Consider the following 19,512-nt stretch of genomic DNA (forward strand, 5'->3'; position numbering starts at 1 on the left):
CAGAACCTATTACCAAGCTGCTGATAACCATTCCAACAAAAAGGGCCCTGACAAATGACTCCCTGCAAAGCTGGATAAGCCCTTGATATTCATCAGCGTATGCTGAATGAGGCTGGGAACCACACAAGGGCTTGGCGGGCTGCTACAGTTACCAGGACAGAGATCTGGGGTAGGTGCTAACACAAATTCAGTTTTACTTGTTTCTTTGTTTTGAGGAAGAACAAACAGACAAGGTAAATTAAGACAGACAGGATACAGCAGGCTGACAGAGTTTACAAAAAGCAGCAACAGAGAATTAATACCTAGATCCAAAGCCTGGGCTTCCATCCATCAAAGCAAAACATGCAGATAGAGTAAGGTGGTGAACCGCTAGTGTTGAGAACTAATTCTAAGGGAAGTTCCAAAGTGCTGGTTCTCTAAGTTACATGAAGTAGCAGGTGAAGAGGCAGGTGCTGTCCTGAAAAGTTCTGAGGTCACGAGGAGTGCTTTTGGCCAGACCAACAGAAGAATCACCTTTTGATCATAAATGTGATGGGGGAGAGGGGCATCAACAGTTTCTAGCATTGAAGAGATTCACTCAGCTTTGTACTGAAATACAGCATGCAGCTTATAACTTAGAGAGTGGGATAAAGAAGGTGAGACACATCTGGGAAGCTGGGCATAAAGCTGTCATTACCTCAGCCAGGTAGTAGGCATCCTACTCCAGTGGAAATATAGTCACAGAGCTGGAAAGATGGCTCAGCCAGTAAAATGCTTGCCTTACAAATATGAGGACCCAAGTTAAACCTCAGAACTTACATTTAATAAAGTCTGGCATAGTGGCACTGGCTGGTGAGGTAGAGACATAGGAATCCCTAGGACTTTCTGGCAAGCTAGGCTAGCCTCCCTGTGTAGTTCCAGGCCAGTGAGAGACCCTGTCTCAAAAGACCAAGACTGACTGGGGAATGACCCCTGAGGCTGTCTTCTCACTTCCATCCCCAGCCCCTCCAACAGAGCTAGCTAACTTAGCAGACCTGCATTGCTTAGACTCATAACATTGCCAAGCCCTTAGGAAGAGATATTAGCCAACTGTAGGGGAAGCACTGAGCCTTAGGACGGCCTATCAAGTCAGAGCATTTGGGTTTGAGGTTGAGGCATGTGGCATTAGTTTGTTCTGATAGTTTATTCTAATAATACACTTTAAAGTGAGTCCCCATCTTCCTTTGATAGGCTGAGGTGTTAGTAGCTGTGGGCAGTTATAAAAGCAATGTTTGCACTGACTGCGATAAAACCCCTGGACAGGAGGTGCCCTTGTTGGAAATATTACTCACATGTTTCCAGCCATCACCACTGAGAGAATTAAGTGGATCTGAAATGCCACAGAGAATGGATGCCTACAAGCTTTTGCCCAGTGTCTGCTGGAGTTCGCCCTGCACTCCTTTCCCTTTGTCAATAACAATGTTTACAGCATTCCTGCAATCAGCTGTGTTGGTGACCACGCCATCTTACTGAAGTCTCTTAGTACTTCCAAGTGTCATTGAGCTTAGGGTGGTCTCAGTGACTGCAGTGTAGCCACAGACCCCTTCCGTGAGGTGATGACTGTTGGATAGTCTCAGAAACAGTAATGTTAAAGTCAGTTTTGAAGACTTTGTATTCATCAGGCCAAGGAAATGTCCAAGAATTGACGCCCATAGGCAGCTGCATTAGGAATGAAGAAATAAGGCTTACCAGAGGGAATAGATGGAGAACACATTACCATATGGGTTACAATTGAAGTCATAGATGTCAATTTAAATGTATGGGAGAAACAGCCTAAGATAAGTAGAGGAAGATAAGCTTGCACAGCTGACAGAAAGAGCAAAGGCACATGAAATTCTTATCATAGAAGCCACAGCATTCAAAAGAAGATTGACCAGTTGTCAATCACAGGATACTTCAGTCACACTATGTCAACAAGGTCAAGTAAATTAGGGACCTGGAAAATTGCCACTGAGTTAGTGAGAGAATTATTTTGTGACATGAGATAACAGTTTATTTGAAAGAGGAGCTAAGCACAAAGGTGCAATGAATTGAAATATGCCTGGTTAAATATGAATAAATTGCTAAAGAAATCTGAATATGAAATAATAGGAGGAAAAGGCACACACACACAATGTGTGTGTGTGTGTGTGTGTGTGTGTGTGTGTGTGTGTGTGTGTGTGTGTGTGTGTGTTGTTACTCTTAAATTAAGTTTGTTGAGATGCCACTGGGATTTTGAAAATACTTGGGGAAGAATGCAATAGTGTCTCTACAGCAGGGTGGGAAATGGGGCAGGAGTCGTTCACTCAAAGCAAAAGGTACTAAAAGAAACTTCTTTTGCTTGGAAGACGAACCCTTTTCTTACCTAAGAAGTGAGTGGGGAAGGGCAAGGCTGTAAGCTGGGAGTCAGACAAAGGAGTATTTTTTTTTTTTTTTTTAAATTGTACTTTCTTTGACAAGGGCAAATGCCTATTTCAGAACCTGCTTGACTGAAGGTGGAGCTGCTCTTCCTTGTTATCCCACTGTTATACATGCATTTAATACACACCAAAACCAGACTATTGTAAAAAATATGCATATGGAAGTAACAAAGAGGAGGGGATGGTGGGTGGAGGGAATGGAGGGGGGGGGGGAGGGTAGTGAAAGTGGTCCAAGGCACCTGGTCTTGTGTTTACACAGAGAATTACGGTGATTTGTTCTGAATGTTCCAGGAAAGTCAACACTTTTTATCCCTCCTCTGAGACCCATTTTGGTCAATTTGAAGAGGAAGGGAAACAGAAGAGTGTAACTTCCTTTTTTTGTAAATATTTCTGTAATGGACATGGTCACACTTCTTGTCCCCATTTTTCACATGTAAAAACTGATGCTGTGATAATGAGGAAATACAGCAGTGAGTCCAAAGGATTAAAAACCATGTTAAATTATGGACAACCTCAGACTTGTATCTTCTGTGATTCTGGAGAGACAGTGGGTCCCAGTGTCTCACCTCTTTTCTTGAAGGTCCAGTCTATATATACACTATGTACCTAAATTTACAATAGAAAAGCTACTACAAGTCATGACAAAGTTTTTATTTATTTATTTATTTACTTACTTACTTACTTTTTTACTTTTTTTTTTTTTTTTAATTTTTGGTTTTTAGAGACAAGTTTTCTCTGCGTAACAGCCCTGGCTGTCCTGGAACTCACTCTGTAGACCAGGCTAACCTCAAACTCAGAGATCTGCCTATGTCTGCCTCTCAAGTGCTGGAACTAAAGGCGTGCACCACCACTGCCAGCCATAATAGAACTTTGTGTATGTCACCTCTTTATTGGAATTTCAAATGGAAAAATATAGTAGACTCTGCTCTTCTACTAATTTTGCTTTTAAAAAAATTCTAATGCTTCCTAAATTCAAACAAGGCAGAATTCAGTGTGGCATGCCTGAGGTGTAAAGTCATGAATTAGTACTTTGTTTATTCCTGTATTGTGCAGGCTCACAGCTAACTTAATGGTAAAGGACACTTATCATGAAGAGCTGAAGAATGCATGTGGCATCTCTTCCTCTTGCTTACTGTGGGGCAGACAGACTTAGGCTGAGCTGGTGACAGCAGAGCTGCTGGCACTGTGCTGGGCACAGGCTTCCTCTGGTGTACATGTTTATGTGTTAAGTGTGTATGTTTCTTTGATTTTTGTTCTCTTGGTATTTATCCATTGAGCTTTGAGCTTTTCTTAGTCATATGAGCTTGAAATACAGGGAATCCTTCCACAATAGGAAGAAAGGAAGGGAGGAAGGAAGCAAGGAAGGAGGGAAGGAAGGGAGGAAGGAAGGAAGGAAGGAAGGAAGGAAGGAAGGAAGGAAGGAAGGAGGGAAGGAAGGTACATTTTTAAGAGACAGGAAGGGATTTAAAGGCTAACAGATGCATACATGAGGAAAAAACAACAATAACAAACAAACACAGAAACAAAACTCCACATGCCCAGAAGAACCAAGGATGTTTTTCTCTCTCCAAATGGATGTGGAAACCAGGGTACTTTCCCCAAGCTGTGCTGCAGCTGACCATGGAAGCCTCTCTGTATTCAGCAAACACAAAGGCATCACTGTATTGGCTTTGTTTTTCTCCTTGTACCTGGGATCAAAATTTCAAGCACCTCTTTGTTGCTTTGTTCTCACAGAATTTCCAGGAAGTGCTAACCTCAGAGTACCTTAGAAAATACTTTCCTTACTGTACCTTTGGCCTGATAGTAATGAGTAGCATTTGTTTTCTAAGGAAGCTCATTTCTTGGGATTTTTTTTAAAGAAAATTTTATTCATTTTGCACACCAACCACAGATGCCCCTCTTCCCTCCTCCCACCCTCCAGCCTTCCCTCATCTACCCAACCCCAATTCTCTCCTACAAGAAGATAAGGCCTCCCATGGAGAGTCAGCAGAGACTGGTCCATTCAGTAGAAGCAGGTTCAAACCCCTCCCCCTGCATCAAGGTTGTGGGAAGTGTCCCACCATAGGTAGTAGGCTCCAAAAAGCCAGCTCATGCACCAGGGATGGCTCCTGATCCTACTGCCAGGGGGACCCTTGAGCAGATCAAGCTACACAACTATCTCGCTTATACAGAGGGCCTAGTCCAGTCCCTTGGAGGCTTTACAAGTATTGGTCTAATTTTCATGAGAATTTTGAACTGATTATATTGATTTTTTTCTTCTCTTTTCCTTTTTTTCCTCCCCCCCTCTGCTGCCTGCCTCCCTCCCTTCCTCTTTTCTTTCTTTCTTACTTACTTTCTTTTTTCTTTTGGCTGCAGAAACCTCCAAAGTGCCAGAAGTCTTTGAAAACCAAGAACAATTTGTCAAAGTGTTTTCATATTTAATGAATGTATGAGAGAGTGCATACATTACCTTGTTGATTAAAGCTCCAGGGATCACATGAGCCAGCACATTACTACTTAGTTCACTTGTACCTCAAAAGGCATGGCTCCTGGCTCCTTTCAAGTAGATCATTATGACATAGGTTCTCATGGGGCAATTTTAATTTCATGCACTTGAGACTTTCAAACAAAATGTTTTTATTGGTTGTAGATGTTTAGAATGATCAAGAGCATATGGTAGATGCACTTGTTTTATGGAGAAGGGAGATCCTGGGAGGTTAATCTGTTGTAAGAATGAGGGTCAGGGGATTCTGACTGAAAGCTTCTCTTACAATGGTGAGAGGAAGTAAAGTGTGTCAGGGTCACATCTGTATGACTTTGCACAGAATTCACAAAGTTAGATTCAGATACTTAAAATGTACTTCATGTGTTATGCTCTCTCAGTTGGATAGGACACCTTACAGAACCAAAGGGAGGGTTTGTTTTGATAATGATTTGAGACAATGTGGCCCATCACTGAAGGAAAGGTATGGTGAAGTCTATTGTGGTAGAACCATGGGCTGGGGCTACTTGCTTCTTACTGTGCCTGGAGGCAGAAAGCTCTGTGTAGAAGCTAAGCTGCAAATCCAATGCCTCAAGTGAAGTCCCACCTTCTAAATGTTGCAGAACTTCCCAAACAAAGCCTCAGGTTGGAGATAAGTCTTCTCACACATGAGCCTGTGAGAGACATTCTTATTCATAGCAGCATGCTGCATTTTAAAAAATACAAAGAGATCTGGGAGAAGGATCACTGGGTAGAGTTCTTATCATGTAAGAGTGAAGACCTGAGATTAGATGCACAGAGCCACATAAAGCCAGAGAATGGTAACATGCTATTTTAATGTCAGTATTCCCACTGTGAGATAGGAATTGGAGACAAAAGAATCTCATGAAGCTTCCATGACACAGAACCTGGCATACACTGTGTCAGGGTGAGGACTGAGGTTATCCTCTGACCTCCACACATGTGCCATGACACAAATGTGTCTCCAATCATACAGGAATATACATATAGAAACATGTATAAGTACATGACGAAAGTACAAAGTGAACAAAAGCAAAAAAAAATATATACTAGTATGGGCTGAATAGTTCTCTCTCTCAAGTTTATTTGTTGAAGGACTAATCTATCTTAAAACATGACTGTCTTTGGAGAGAGGGTGGCTACAGAAACAGTCATTCAGTGTGAGGGGACATGGTGGAGTAAGACAGCAGTCTTAATGCTGGAGCAGTAGCTGAGAGCTGAATCATGATTTGCAGGCAGAGAGAGAGAGAGAAGGGGGAGAGAAAGAGAGGAAGGGAGGGGGGAGAGAGAGGAGGAAGGGAGAGAAAGGGCGCCTGGACCTGGTGTGGGCTTTTGAAACCTCAAAGCCCACCTTCAGTGACAGACTTCCTCCAATGAGGCCATACCTTCAAATCCTTCTTCTTTTTTTTTCCAGACAGTTTCATTCCCTGGTGACTAACTATTGAAATATGTGAGCCTATGCAGGCCATGCTTATCAAACTACCATAGGTAGAATCTAATATAGATTGTTTTCATTATTTAAAAAAAGGAATCAGAAATATAGTACATAGGATATGGCCATTTGAAGACAATCTATAAAGTCCCTAAATATGTGTGAGAGGGAACCACTGCTGCTAGCACCCTAAGAATGGACATCTGGTTTTCAGAACCACAAGAAATGTACTTCTGTTGTTTACACCATTAGCTTGTGGTACTTTGGCTCAAGGACACTGACATAAAGCCCAATAAAAATATTCTCCACTTTCTTTAAGAAAGGATAGGATATTCCATACAGACTAAGGCAGACCCCATTTCTCAATGATCCGATTATGTAGAGGGACAATCTCAGATCTAAGGAAGTCTGAATAGAAATTTGTAGACACCAGGCTTCTCCTCCCTGGCCCCTTTTTTCTGTCGTTTACTAACTGACTTTTGCTAGCTGATTTTTAAAAGGCAAAAAGGGAATATTTAAGGACCTAGATGGTATAATCTTCCCTTTTTGGATTGATTTAGCAAGTGGATACTTTTCATGTTTCAAAAGGAGCCATTCATTCTAGGACATATTAATGATAGTCACATGGCTATTGCTGTTTTGTTTGCCCAAGGACATTAATGCAAGTTACAATTAGGTAATAGGTCTCTCTTCATCACTGAGAGAATTATGGTGCTTAGAGTTGAAAGTAATCTTAAAGTTGCCTAAATCTCACACTCCTGGGATACAGGAGATTAAGTTGGATCTTTTGGGCTCTACTTCGTTGGTGGATAGTTCCAATGCTTAACACAGCTTATTTACAAGGGAAAGGATGCTGAGAACACACAGTATGCCTGGTGAAAGATGCTGGTATGCACTATGACTTTTGACTTCTTATAGCCTCAGTCTCAGCAATCTGGCAGTTAGAGGATACAAGCTCCAGACATTTTAGAACTACTGTTGCCATGAAAAAGAACACTTAAATGGATGGCTTTCTCTCATATGGGTATGTTTCTAAAGGAAAAACAGTTGAAGTTATTGCCTGCCTCCTTTCCATTTTTCCTCACTTAGTATTGCTAGTGTAAATATTCTTTGGCCATGTTCTTTTGGTGGAATTCAAGCAGCCATGGGAATGTCAAATACATTTTCTCATTGGTAATAATAGGCTTAAAGAAAGCCAAACCACACACTGTAAACAACAACAGCAGCAACAACAACCAAAATCTAAAATAATTATTCATTACTTATCACTATGCTGATAGTCAGATCTGGGCAAATAAAACGAAGATGTAGAATAGATGTTTTTTCCATCTGTCCCCTCCTCAGTCCTTTCTTCCTGATTGTGGATGCTGTGATGTGTCCACTGCCTCACCACCGTGTCCTTGGCTGCTCTGACATTTTTTTAAATAAAGTCATGACATCAGATATATACATCAAGTCACAGACTTTGTAACTTACAAACAAATTCATTATAAAGTTTCATCACAAAATTTTAAAACAGAAAGTCTTTCTTCCAATGGACTCTTATGTAGCAGTCAAGAAGTAAAATCCACAAAAGAAGAAAAGGAAGTAATCCCCTGGAAGGTAACCTTGTGAGTATGCAGGCTTTGGGGATGCAAACATCTTCCTCCAAGCATCCCTCTATCAGGAGATGGATCATTGGGGTTGGAAGGAATACCATGCTTGAGTGGGACAAATCTAAGAAAGACCTTGGAGGGCTTGAAGAAGATAACTTGCCTGAGAAACAAGGTATCAAATAGGTGAACTCCAGAAGTTATGGCTGAGCTCAAACCTCTTGGAACCTGTTGTGAAGAACAGATGACAGGGCAGGTGACTGGACAAGAGCGATCTACCTCTACCAGGGAGGCTAGGAGTACAGAGAAATGGTATAGAAAGGATTAAGTAGCCTGTAGACAAAGGCTGAGAGTGGCAACCATGGGTGGATTGGCTTTCTTCTTCAAGTCACTGTGTCCCTGGAGAAGCCTTTTATCAGCAATTCACAGGATGTGGAGCCTTCTCTCTCAGAACCAAGTATAAAACCTTCAGATTCTTCCTAAGAAGTTCCTGACCAAGGCTTGATTGAAAAGCTGCTCCTGCTTTGTTAAAGGTGGTGGTACACAGTCCTTAGGATGAATCTTAATAGTGGAAACTATCTGGATCTTGGAGACTTCCCTTGGGCAATGCTCAGGTCATACACTAGGAGCAGTTGAAATACATGATTTCCAAGGTAGGCACACTACCTGGATCATGTTGCTATGATTTTTGTGGGTCATAGAAAGGTGACCAGCAGTTATACTGCTGATGTTCACTTGAGAGTGAGTTAAGAGACAGGGAAGCACAGTCTAGGCTGCTCGGGTCCAATGTGACATGCACATCTGCATACCATGGTTTGGTACACATAGATGGCCAAAAAGCATAAAGCATAAGTTACTACTTTGTCTAGTACTAGGGCAGGTCCAGTGGCTGTTTCCACTGTACCAGCTAACATTCTTCTGTAATTAACCAAGAAATGTACTATGAAGAGGCAGAAGGAGAAAGATGAGATAAAAATATTCTCAGAACCACCATGTTGCCATATAACAAGTAGCCTTTGAGTCAAGTCCCATCCAGCTGTGTATTTGTCTCTAGGGGGAGAGCAACAGGTGCACCTGCCCCTGGCATAAATCTTTATCAGCCTAAGATTTCTACACTGTTTTGATCATTGTTTCTCATACATTTGGAACATTAACTAATCAGTTTATTTGGTTCCTCATTCAGCAAACACTCACAAGGATGGTTGAGGCAGAGACTGTGTATAGACTTCAGAGTCCTTGCCAATTAGCTCTTGGAACATTCCAGGACAGAAAGGAGAGAACAGTCCAGCCCAGAGCAAGGAGTTCCCTGTTGGAGACACTGAGCTATTGATAGGGATGCATCCTGTCCTCAGAGCCTGGAGATTATTCTCTGAGCACCACCAGACACCAGGTGGCCTATAACAGTGGGAAATTACTGTTTTAATCATTAATTACCAAATAAATGTCACTTTGCTGGTACAATATATGCAGAGATTTCTGTCATAAATTGACATCTGTAAGTCATAAACTGCTTAGTTTTAGTTGCTTTTAATTGCTAAATTTTCCCAAGCTGCATGGTGCACACATTTTGGATCTGGTTCAAACTTTGCTGGCACACAGTGCCTTCTTGACAGAAACATTGGATTCTGATGGCTTCAACAGTGCAAAAGGTATGAGATTTCTCACAAAGGCATTTGGCCTAATCGCAGCTGAGAAAGAGAGTTCAGTGGAAAGCAAGAACAGCCTTTAATCAGACCAGAGATTCTGGCAGATCTCACAGAAAGCATGTGGTTTCCACGGTGGAAATGGAGATCAAAAGGAATGGTGTTGTAATAGACTCGAGGCAGGCTCTGCCTTCGTATTGTTCACAAGCATCCAGGTTTCTTCTTCTTTGACTTGAAACAAGTTATTCCTAGAGGGCCCACAGTCCTTTTTACCCAGAAGCCTAAATATATGTGCTTTTTAAGAGCACTGCTGTAGTAGGTTAAGGATGAAAAGGGGTGTTTGGAGCTCAGGCAACAAAGAACATGCAGTTTTCTTCTAAGTGTGGAGATGATTCTGAGAATAATGAACAATGAGAGCTGTATAGGAGAGAAAGAGGCCACACTACCCTTTTCTGCTTCCCCAAGTACAAATCCCATTCATCCTGTCTATAAATGAAATTCATATTTACTTAGAATTGACTGGATTCAGAAAACTGTACAAGTAAAGGAGTCTTGGAAATGAGTGGTCTGAAAATAAGTGCAAGGTGATGCCAGCTCAGATCTGTGACCTCTGGTCCTTTCTGCTCTGTTTCTGCTGCTATGTTGTCTTCTGAGGAGATCTTGAGTCCTTTGGACTCTGGGAGATGACAGAAGCAGGGTGGGAATCCCTCCTGGGTACCACAGGCTTGTCCAGGGGTCCTGCCTCTGTTTCTCCCTCAGGTCTTACAAGGACTGTGTCCTGGTTGTATCTCCACTGAGTCTAGGCTCTGAATACCCCATTCTTTAATCCCTTCATCCTTTCCTCCTTGGGAAATGTTGGCCTCCCTACCTTCCAGGCCGCTTTCATTGGGGTTCTCTTTTCCTTGACCACAGTTTTTCCTACATTATACACTCTCTGGTTTAAACATTTAGTTTGATTTCTTTTGTCTTTGGCTTGGACCCTAAGAGAAGGAAGTGTCAGAGCTTGGTCTTGTTAGGTATATGTCAGAGATTCAAATTGTATTTTTCAAATACAGATGAAGAGCTGGCTCCCTTCTTCTCACCACCCTCTGTTAACTAGCTTTCTTCTAGTTACAGAATGGGCCACGCTGGGACAGAATCACTTTCCTTTTTAGCATAGAAAACAACTTTTTAGCATTAATCACATTGTTTCATTATTATTATTTTATTCTTTGTGTTCTCCACAGCACCAAAAAACAAACAAAAAAAACCCCAAAACAAAAACCAAACCAAACCAAACCAAACCAAAAAACCCAAACAAGCAAATAAAACTTCACTGGTTTTGGGACTTCAGTAAGGCTTTTAAAATTTTAGCCAGAATGTAATGTATGGGCTGTTTCTAAAGTCATCTTTAGATTGTAATACTGAAAAGGCTTTTATCTTAGATACAATCTGTAGTTTAATTATCTCTCTTAAGAACAATGGGATCTAGGTTTACAGGTGCATTCTTTTAATCTTAATGCTCTAAAGGCAGAAGGTTTTGAGTTCATGGCTATACTGGGCTACATAATGAGACAAATATTTGAAACAATAACAAAACAAGCAAAGATAACAGTGGGTCCAATGTTATTTCATATAATTTGTCATCTGAGATTTCTTGAAATACATGAGACATTTGTCATAAGGAAATAGGACTTCGTTAAAGAGTACAGAATGGTAGCACTGGAGGTAGTGGCCCATGCCAATAACCCTGCCGATTGGAGAGTAGAGTTAGGAGGCTCATGCATGCTTGACTCTTGACTTCCTTGTTGACTTGATCCTCCATCATGCTCACCTGGAACTATTTCAACCTTGGAATGACCCCAACCCTGGCTGGCACCAACTCACAGCCTATTTCAAGTCTGCACCTGAGCATCTGAAATATGGCTGGAGAGAGACAACAAATCTTGCCAATGGATGTCACCTAAAATTCATAGCATGAGCCTCAGACAGCTCCCCATACTGCCCTCCAATCCAACCACATTTCCTAGTTAATTAGTAATCATATTTTCTGGGAGACTCACTCACAATCCTATCTCTTTCAGTCAGTCTCCAATAGAGCTATAGCCTTCCTTGTTCTTAGCTATTGCCCATGTTTTCAGATTTTGTGTTAAGGTCACCACTTTCTCTCATCTACTTGTGAATGCCTTGTTCCTGACACTTATCTGCATTCTGAGAGCCTGGCTAAGCCACAAGGGCTGAATCCTTAGGTCATTCCCTGTACTTTGATGCTGCCTCCTTCTCCTCTTGAAGTGTTGATCTTCCAGTTCTACCGTCTTTCTTTTGTACCATTGGTTTTACTTCTTAATGAAGAACTTCATTAGCACAGATTTCTTAGCTCACAAATGATCCCTTCGAATCTCACACACTTCTGCCTCAGTTCTAACTGACAACTCTGCTCTTCCCATTAGCTACTGACTCAATGAGGAGATTTCTCCACTCTTACTTCATTTAGAGTAGACAAGCGACCCTTGTCCTCCTCGACACCTTGTTTCTCTAGAAATTTGCAACGTCTGGTCTGTCACTTTCCACCTGAAAAACCCCTTTCTCTCTGCTTTCAGAACATTCAACCCTCTGATTTTATCCTTTCCTCACTGGCCATTGTTTCTGGGTTTCCTTCAAGAGATATTTATCTTCTTGTCCTCCCAAATTTGGTTTTCTGGGTTTCTAGCTGGTTGACCTGGGTTTCCCTTTCCACTCCCTGCAACAGCCACTCACTAGATGACTTCAAATACTACATACCATTCATATATTGACAACCACCCATTTTGATCTGAAGCGTCTCTCTCCTTGAATAATTCAGGCTTACAGAACTACTGCCTATTTGGCCTTCTACCTGAATATTCAGGAAGCCAATGGTTTAAAAACCCATCCCTTCACAGCCTTCTGCTGTCAATAGTCCTTCTGTTTTGGCTGTTTCTTATTCTTTTTCTGAACATCTAACCCACCAGCAAATCAGTTCATTCCTGAAAATGTACTGGAACAATCATCCTTCTCAGCATGCCATTGTCCCATCACTTGTCTTAGGTGCTATCCTCTGCTGCTCAGGTTAGTGCAATAGGTACTTGTAACAGATTGTAGTATTCAGGAATGGCATGACAGGATCTTCATTCCTAGATTTCTCATATATATATATATTTGCATATTTTCAAGAGGCTGGGCTTATAACTGGTTTCCTTAAAACTGGGGGCACTTTGTCACAACCCCATAAGTAGTATTCAGGCAGCAGATGCACACTCCAGAATTCTGAGGGTGGGTTGCAAAAGCTTACTTGATCTTCACATTACTACTCTTTTTGTCTCTGCTCAGTCCTATAAACCAGTCATTGTACTGAGGACAGCTACCTGTATTTCCTAGCCTCCTGAGCCACAGCCCAGGTTTCAGCTACCAACAATTTTTTGACCAGACACAGCCATGAGTTTAGCTTCCAGGCACTCTGAGGAGTAAGAAAGAGATGAACTTCATGGAGCCTAAAGCTGCTGAGACTCCCCAACACCTGCCAGAGCTCTATCTTTTCCATCATTCAGGTTGTGATCCAACTCAGTCCTCTTCTCCAAGTCCTCTTCATGAATTCACATCCATGTCTTGCTCAGCTTCGTTTTATGCCAAGTTTTTTCTTTTTTCTTTTCTTTTCTTTTTTTTTATCATGTCTGAACATGGTATATATTATTACTTGTGCTGTTCCACTAAAAGTAACATTAAATGAGAACTAATACTTTCTGTTTTGGTCACAATGAGACCCTCACCTTATGTGGCTGTCTGGTAAGTGTTTGACAGCATCATTTCTCTGAAGGCTTGGAGAGGTCTGGTACACGTTTGGCAGGCAGCATTCTTAGTTCTGAGACGTCTGTGCCTGTGTTCACGAGAGGCTTAGAACACTGAAGCACTTGAACTTCTTGCACTAGTATGACAAAAAGAAAGATGAACCCCCTTAGGGTAAAGGCCAACATGAGATCCTCCTTAGAGAAGTACACAGCTGTGGTGAAGTAGGAAGGCCAAATAAATGATGTTTCCACATACACAGAGGCATGTCCATGTAAGTAGCTGTTGCTTTTGAAACTGTTACTTATAATAACCAGTGTTCTGGAAATATGAATGTATCACGAGGCCAAAACATCTCCTAGGATTCTTCCTCGTAGCAGACAGTTTACAACATGGGATACCTAGATCCCAAGGACCAGATGGCTTTTTGGCTGCCATTGACCTGTCTTAAGCCCACATTCTTTTGGAGATAAGGCAAGCACACACTCAGTCACACTGATGGCAACTGGGTATATAATTCTGGCTGACAGATTCCCATCCAGATTTGGTAGAAGGACAAGAGGAGCGTGGTGTTGGGTGTTTGGAGGTCAGGGATGAGGTGGGGGTATGGATGGAAGAAGGGACAGGAACTAACCAGGAGAATAAAAGACACATTTCACTCCTTATATTGTTGCCTCGAATTGAGTCCAAATGGTTAGAAATTTAAAGACAATTTATAAGCTCCTCTGTCGATTTGACAGGCCTTTTCCTCTTGAGGAAGAAAATAATGGAGGACTAAAAAAAGGAAAATGATGAAAAGTAACACATACTGTATTTTTTTTTCTTCCAACTGGGGATCTTCTCAGAAGTCTTCCCTCCCTCTCATAGAAAGAGCTGGGTTTATGATTCTTGTTATAAATATTATGGTTCCACACCTGAATCTGTGTAGACAAAACATTCTACTGGGAAAAATCCATTTGAAAAAGTTATTTTGATATTTATGACATGGTAAGGACAGGAGATTTCCTCGTTTGAGTCCAATTTGGATCATTACCTGACAAATTCTAAGAGTCTCAGGCTATTCAGTTTGCTACCTTACTTCTATAAAAATAGTTTAAAGATATGCATTTCTGCTGGTGATTTTGATCTTGCACACTTCTCCCCATAAGCTGCATTTTAAAAATCAAGTCTTGAAAAGAATGAGACCTGCATTCTGCCTCTTCGTTCACTTCCAGAGGCCACAGGTGACTGTTCAGAATTCTTACTTGATCCCAAACACCTTAGGCTATCTAAAGTGGCAAGAGTCTCACAGTTCACTCCACCAATAATGGGCAGCAGAGAAACATGGAGAACGAGATGCTCCAGAGAGCAAAGTGCACACAGAGCCACCATGCTTGTGTGAATATCTGGAAGGCAAGTTAGATAGGAAGTGCTCTGTCCTAAGGTCATCATATCAGGAATCTGGCACCCAAAATTCTAGTCAACACATGAGGCCAGTTTGGAGGAAATAGAACAAATATCACCTTTCACCTTGGTGGACAAACACATTCAGGTAACCACCCCAGGGGCTAAGGCTGGCCATATGTCCTTACTGGAACCACAGAGAAGGTACACTGTTGTAGAGGAGTTAGAAGATCTGAGAGTAAGTCTTGCCTCTGAATGAGGTCATCTGAGGTCACACAACCCACAGGAAAAACTTTAACTTCATCAACCATCTCTTGTCAATATGAAGGTAAATCCCTCTTGCTCTTATTTGGAAGGGTCTTGTTACTCAGTGAAAGTTTACGTTTTTATTTTTTATTTATTTATTTTTTGCATCAAATTAGTTATATTGAGCATTTTTTATATTAAGGAAATTTTTAATTCATTTTACATACCAACCACAGATATTCCTCTCTTCCCTCATCCTGCCCCTCCAACCTTCTCCTCCCAACACCTCCCCCCACTAATTCCCGCTTCTAATGAGGTATGGCCTCCTATACATTTTTAAATAATGCACCCTCATTGTCTGACTGAAATGTCATGTAGGCCTCACAGGTAATTAAACTTTACATTACAGAAAAGAAAATTTAAAGGAAATTTCAAAAAAAAATTTTTTTATTAGCTCAATATAGTATATCTAAAACTACTGATATGTCAACACATTAGCAACATGAAGTCGTTAAGGAGATATCCTATATTTTCTTTATTAGTACAAATTATTTGAAATATGTGGTGGTATTGTGTTCCCCAAAATATTGTGCACTCTAATAAACTTATCTGGGGTCAGAGGACAGAACAGCGACTAGATAGACATATAGGTCAGAAAACGATGGCACACAAACTTTTAATCCTATCAGTTGGGAGGCAGAGATCCATCCAGATCTCTGTGAGTTTAAATCCACACTGGAAGCAGCCAAGCATGGTGACTCATGCCTTTAATCCCAGGAAGTGATATCAGAAAGCAGAAAGGTATATAAGGCATGAAAACCAGGAACTAGTAGCTTTTGGCCTGGTTAAGCTTTTAGACTTTTGAGCAGCACAGTTCAGCTGAGATTCATTCAGAAAAGGACTCAGAGGCTTCCAGTCTGAGGAAACAGGATCAGCTGAGGAACTAGCGTGGTGAAGTAGCTGTGGCTTGTTCTGCTTCTCTGATCATCCAGCATTCACCCCAATACCTGGCTCCAGGTTTGAATTTTATTAATAAGACCTGTTAAAATTCATGCTACAGAAATATATTGTCTATTTTGTTTTTTCATTAGTTGCACATTTTGGCTCACAGCTTTAGCATAAGTTCATTGTAGGAAGTGAGGAACTTGAAGCAAGTTTTATATTGTGTCTGTAGTCAAGAAGCAGAGAGCAATGAAGGGTTGTACTCAGCTCACTTTCTTCTTTTTTATACAATCTAGGATCATAGCCCAAGGAATGGTGCCAGCCACAGTGGGCAAGCCTTCTCACCTCAATTAACTTAATCAAGATAATTCCATGAAGTCATGTCCAGAGTTCTACCTCCCAGGTGATTCTAGACCTCACCAAGACAACAACTGAGATTAACCATCATATCTCCTTAGCTACATGAGTTTGTTATGTCTACATGAACTTGAAAGCTTAGGCTACATGAGACCCTGACATATCACATTCAACTTATTTGTCCTTAGGTTAGTATAGTTTTACCCCTTATCAAGGAAACTTCTCTTTACAACAGAGGGAGAACATTATAGAAAACTGCAGCAAATCAGAATACAGTATTGTGGAGCCCAGCCCCAAATGATACATACGTAAGACAACTGCTGCACTTAAGCCTCAGGGATTATTGGGGAAGAAGAGATAGATCTGGGAATTTTCTGTGAAATGTGTCTCCTAGAAATGTCAGAAGCTACCCCCATAAATCCTTACCAATGTGGCTGCCTAAACATGACCTAAATAAGGACGACACCGATAGACATGCTAACATGTATGGGAAAAAGTTCACCTTACATGAAGAAATACAGGAAAATAAGGAATGTTGAGAGTGGGAGAAATAGGGAAGAGCACAGAAAATCCTTATCTAGTGCTAAATAGTCAGTACTGAAAACAGACGCATGGCAGTAACATTACACAGCCCGAGCACGATACATTTATGTACTTAGGAATATCCCTGCCCCCATATATAACAACAATGAAAGAAAAAAGAAGCCATGAATTTGAAAAAGAGCAAGGAGGTTGGAAAATGGAGGAGGGAGTGGAAGAAGAAAGGGAGAGGGAAATGATGTAATCGTACTATAATTTCCTAGGTAAAATGGTGTTAAAAATAGAGGGGGGAGTGAAAAAAGGAAGGAAGGAAGAAATAGGAAGAGAAAGGAAGTAGAGAGGAATGGAAGAAAGGAGAGAAGGAAAAAGGAAATAAAAGGGGTTTACATATCTAAGGCACTTTTATTCTTAGGATGATTTGTCACCCACATATTGTCTGTACACCTAACTCATCTTCAGAGAATGACACAGGGTTCTCATGTCTACTCTCCAAGTTCCTCCAGAAATGCATAATTAAGGATCTCAATGCTGCTGTGATGGTTTTCTGTCCTCTGGGGTGAGGTTAGGCTGGTGAAAACCATGGCTGATGACAAGAAACAACTCAGCGTGATTGTACTTCACTGAAAATAGTTAACCCTTATTTGTTGGGTTGTTCTACTTCAAGGAAAGCTTTATGTTAATTTTGTATAGAGAGAATGACCGTGGTTGGCTTTGTCAGGGAAAGGCTTTGTTCTGCTCTTAGTGACCTTTTGCTGACTTAAGAGACTTCTGTTTTGGGCAAATAGTATCATTCTACACATGTTTCTTCTTCAAAGCCAGGTTCTAGAAGTTGTTTTGTTTTTCTTTAATCTCTCCATCTCTCCCCACGCTCCCTCTCATTCTAATTTGTTTTCCCATGGTGCCACTCTAAGGACCAGGTGCCCTGAAACCTAATTGTTTTCCCTTAGCAGCTGTGCCCATGAGAATTGGAGATCATCTAAATACTTAGGAATAGCAAAAACGGGTATTTTAGCAGTTGGTGGAGAAATATTATAGAGAAAAAGCAACATATTCACCTCTGGCTAAAAAACAAAAACAAACAACAATTGTATGAGGCCCATGATGGTCAATGTCTAATAGCAGGAAGCTGAGTAAGCTGTTCGATTCATAGTTGTGACATTAGTTTAAAAGTTAGTGTCATATATGGTTATTTGTATTCTAAATTTAAAGCTAAAAGCCTTATATTGTTTATTTTGCACATTCTACAAGTTATCTTTCTCTTTTTTGTTTCTCTGTCTCTATATGTTTGCACACACACATAAATGTATAAAACATTTTCTGTATCCCTCTATAACATTTTACCATCTAAATTTATCAGCTATAGTAATATATGGGCCCTCCTCTCAATTTTTGCCTCCATAAAACTACATTTTTATAATTCTAAAGTTCAGCTAAAGTAATTTTTATGAACATAAAATATCACTATAATTGATTTAAAGGCACTAGAAAAAGCAGAAGTGGAGTCATTTAAGTAAAAACACATGCCAGGAATTAAAATGAAAACCCTGGGGCTAAGGAACGTAATTTAAGTAAAAATTAATTGTGGTCTCTTCAACTTAAACTTCAGAGTAACTCCATAAAATGGTCAGAGTCTGGAAAGCAAAGGAATGTTTGCTGCCATGGACTCTGGTAGCTATTTATAGTGAGAGACAATAAGACTATGATGATTAATAACCCTCATGGCAATCATGAAATGATGCATTGGCCGCTCACAAAAAATACAAACCTGTCTCTACCTGTGGAATCCCTGCATTCTATTCTTTTGGAATCAGCTCCTGGATCCATTTCTCAGAAATGTAGCATTCTTTCTTTGAACATCCAGTAAATTTTAAGCACATGAGTTCCCATGGCAACAGGGCTGGTGTGGTACTCAGTCCACTTTAGGATCTTCAGGGCTCAGTGCTCAGCTCTCTGCAGCTGATCACCTAGCTTCTTGCTTAGGAGTACCCCTTCTGACTTCCCTATGGAATCTACATTGATGTCATTCAAGACTCAACATTGACTACCCTACTACATGTCTCTCTTCTCAAGACCCATTCCTGATCTGAAGAGAAAGAGAAGAAGTCAGTAAGCCCTCTACACAAGCCACATATAGTGTGTTCAGTGCTTAGGGTTATAGTTCCTACCCTGAATGCATATGTGATAACTTGTATTCATATTTGTTTTTTCTTGGTGTGCATATGCACGTACAGTGTGCTTGCATAAATGTAAACACTCATGTGTAACTGAGTATAAATGCATAGTGTGTGTGTGTGTGTGTGTGTGTGTGTGTGTGTGTGTGTGTGTAACAGAGGTTGATGTCAAATGTCTTCCTAGATCACTCTCTTCCTTATATATTGAGGTAAGGTCTCTCATTAAAATCCAGAGCTCTTCAATTAAGTTAGTGTAGCTAGCCAGCTTGCTCAGGGGATCTCCAGTCTCCCCTTCCTGAATGCTGGGGTTATAGCATCCACTTGGTGTTTACATGGATGTTAAGAATCTACTTTGCCCTCAAGGTTGCTCAATATACACTTTATCTAATGAGAAGTCTCCCCAGTTTCCTATATTCATGTTTCAATAATGTTGCCTCTATCAACTGCATTTCTCCATGCTTTGTGTCTTGAAGATGGGAAATATTTTGCCTGTTCTTTCTCATAATGTCATTTCTTGCTGGGATGAA

This window comes from Onychomys torridus, chromosome 5, assembly GCF_903995425.1.
Source record: "Onychomys torridus chromosome 5, mOncTor1.1, whole genome shotgun sequence".
Lineage (NCBI taxonomy): Eukaryota > Metazoa > Chordata > Mammalia > Rodentia > Cricetidae > Onychomys > Onychomys torridus.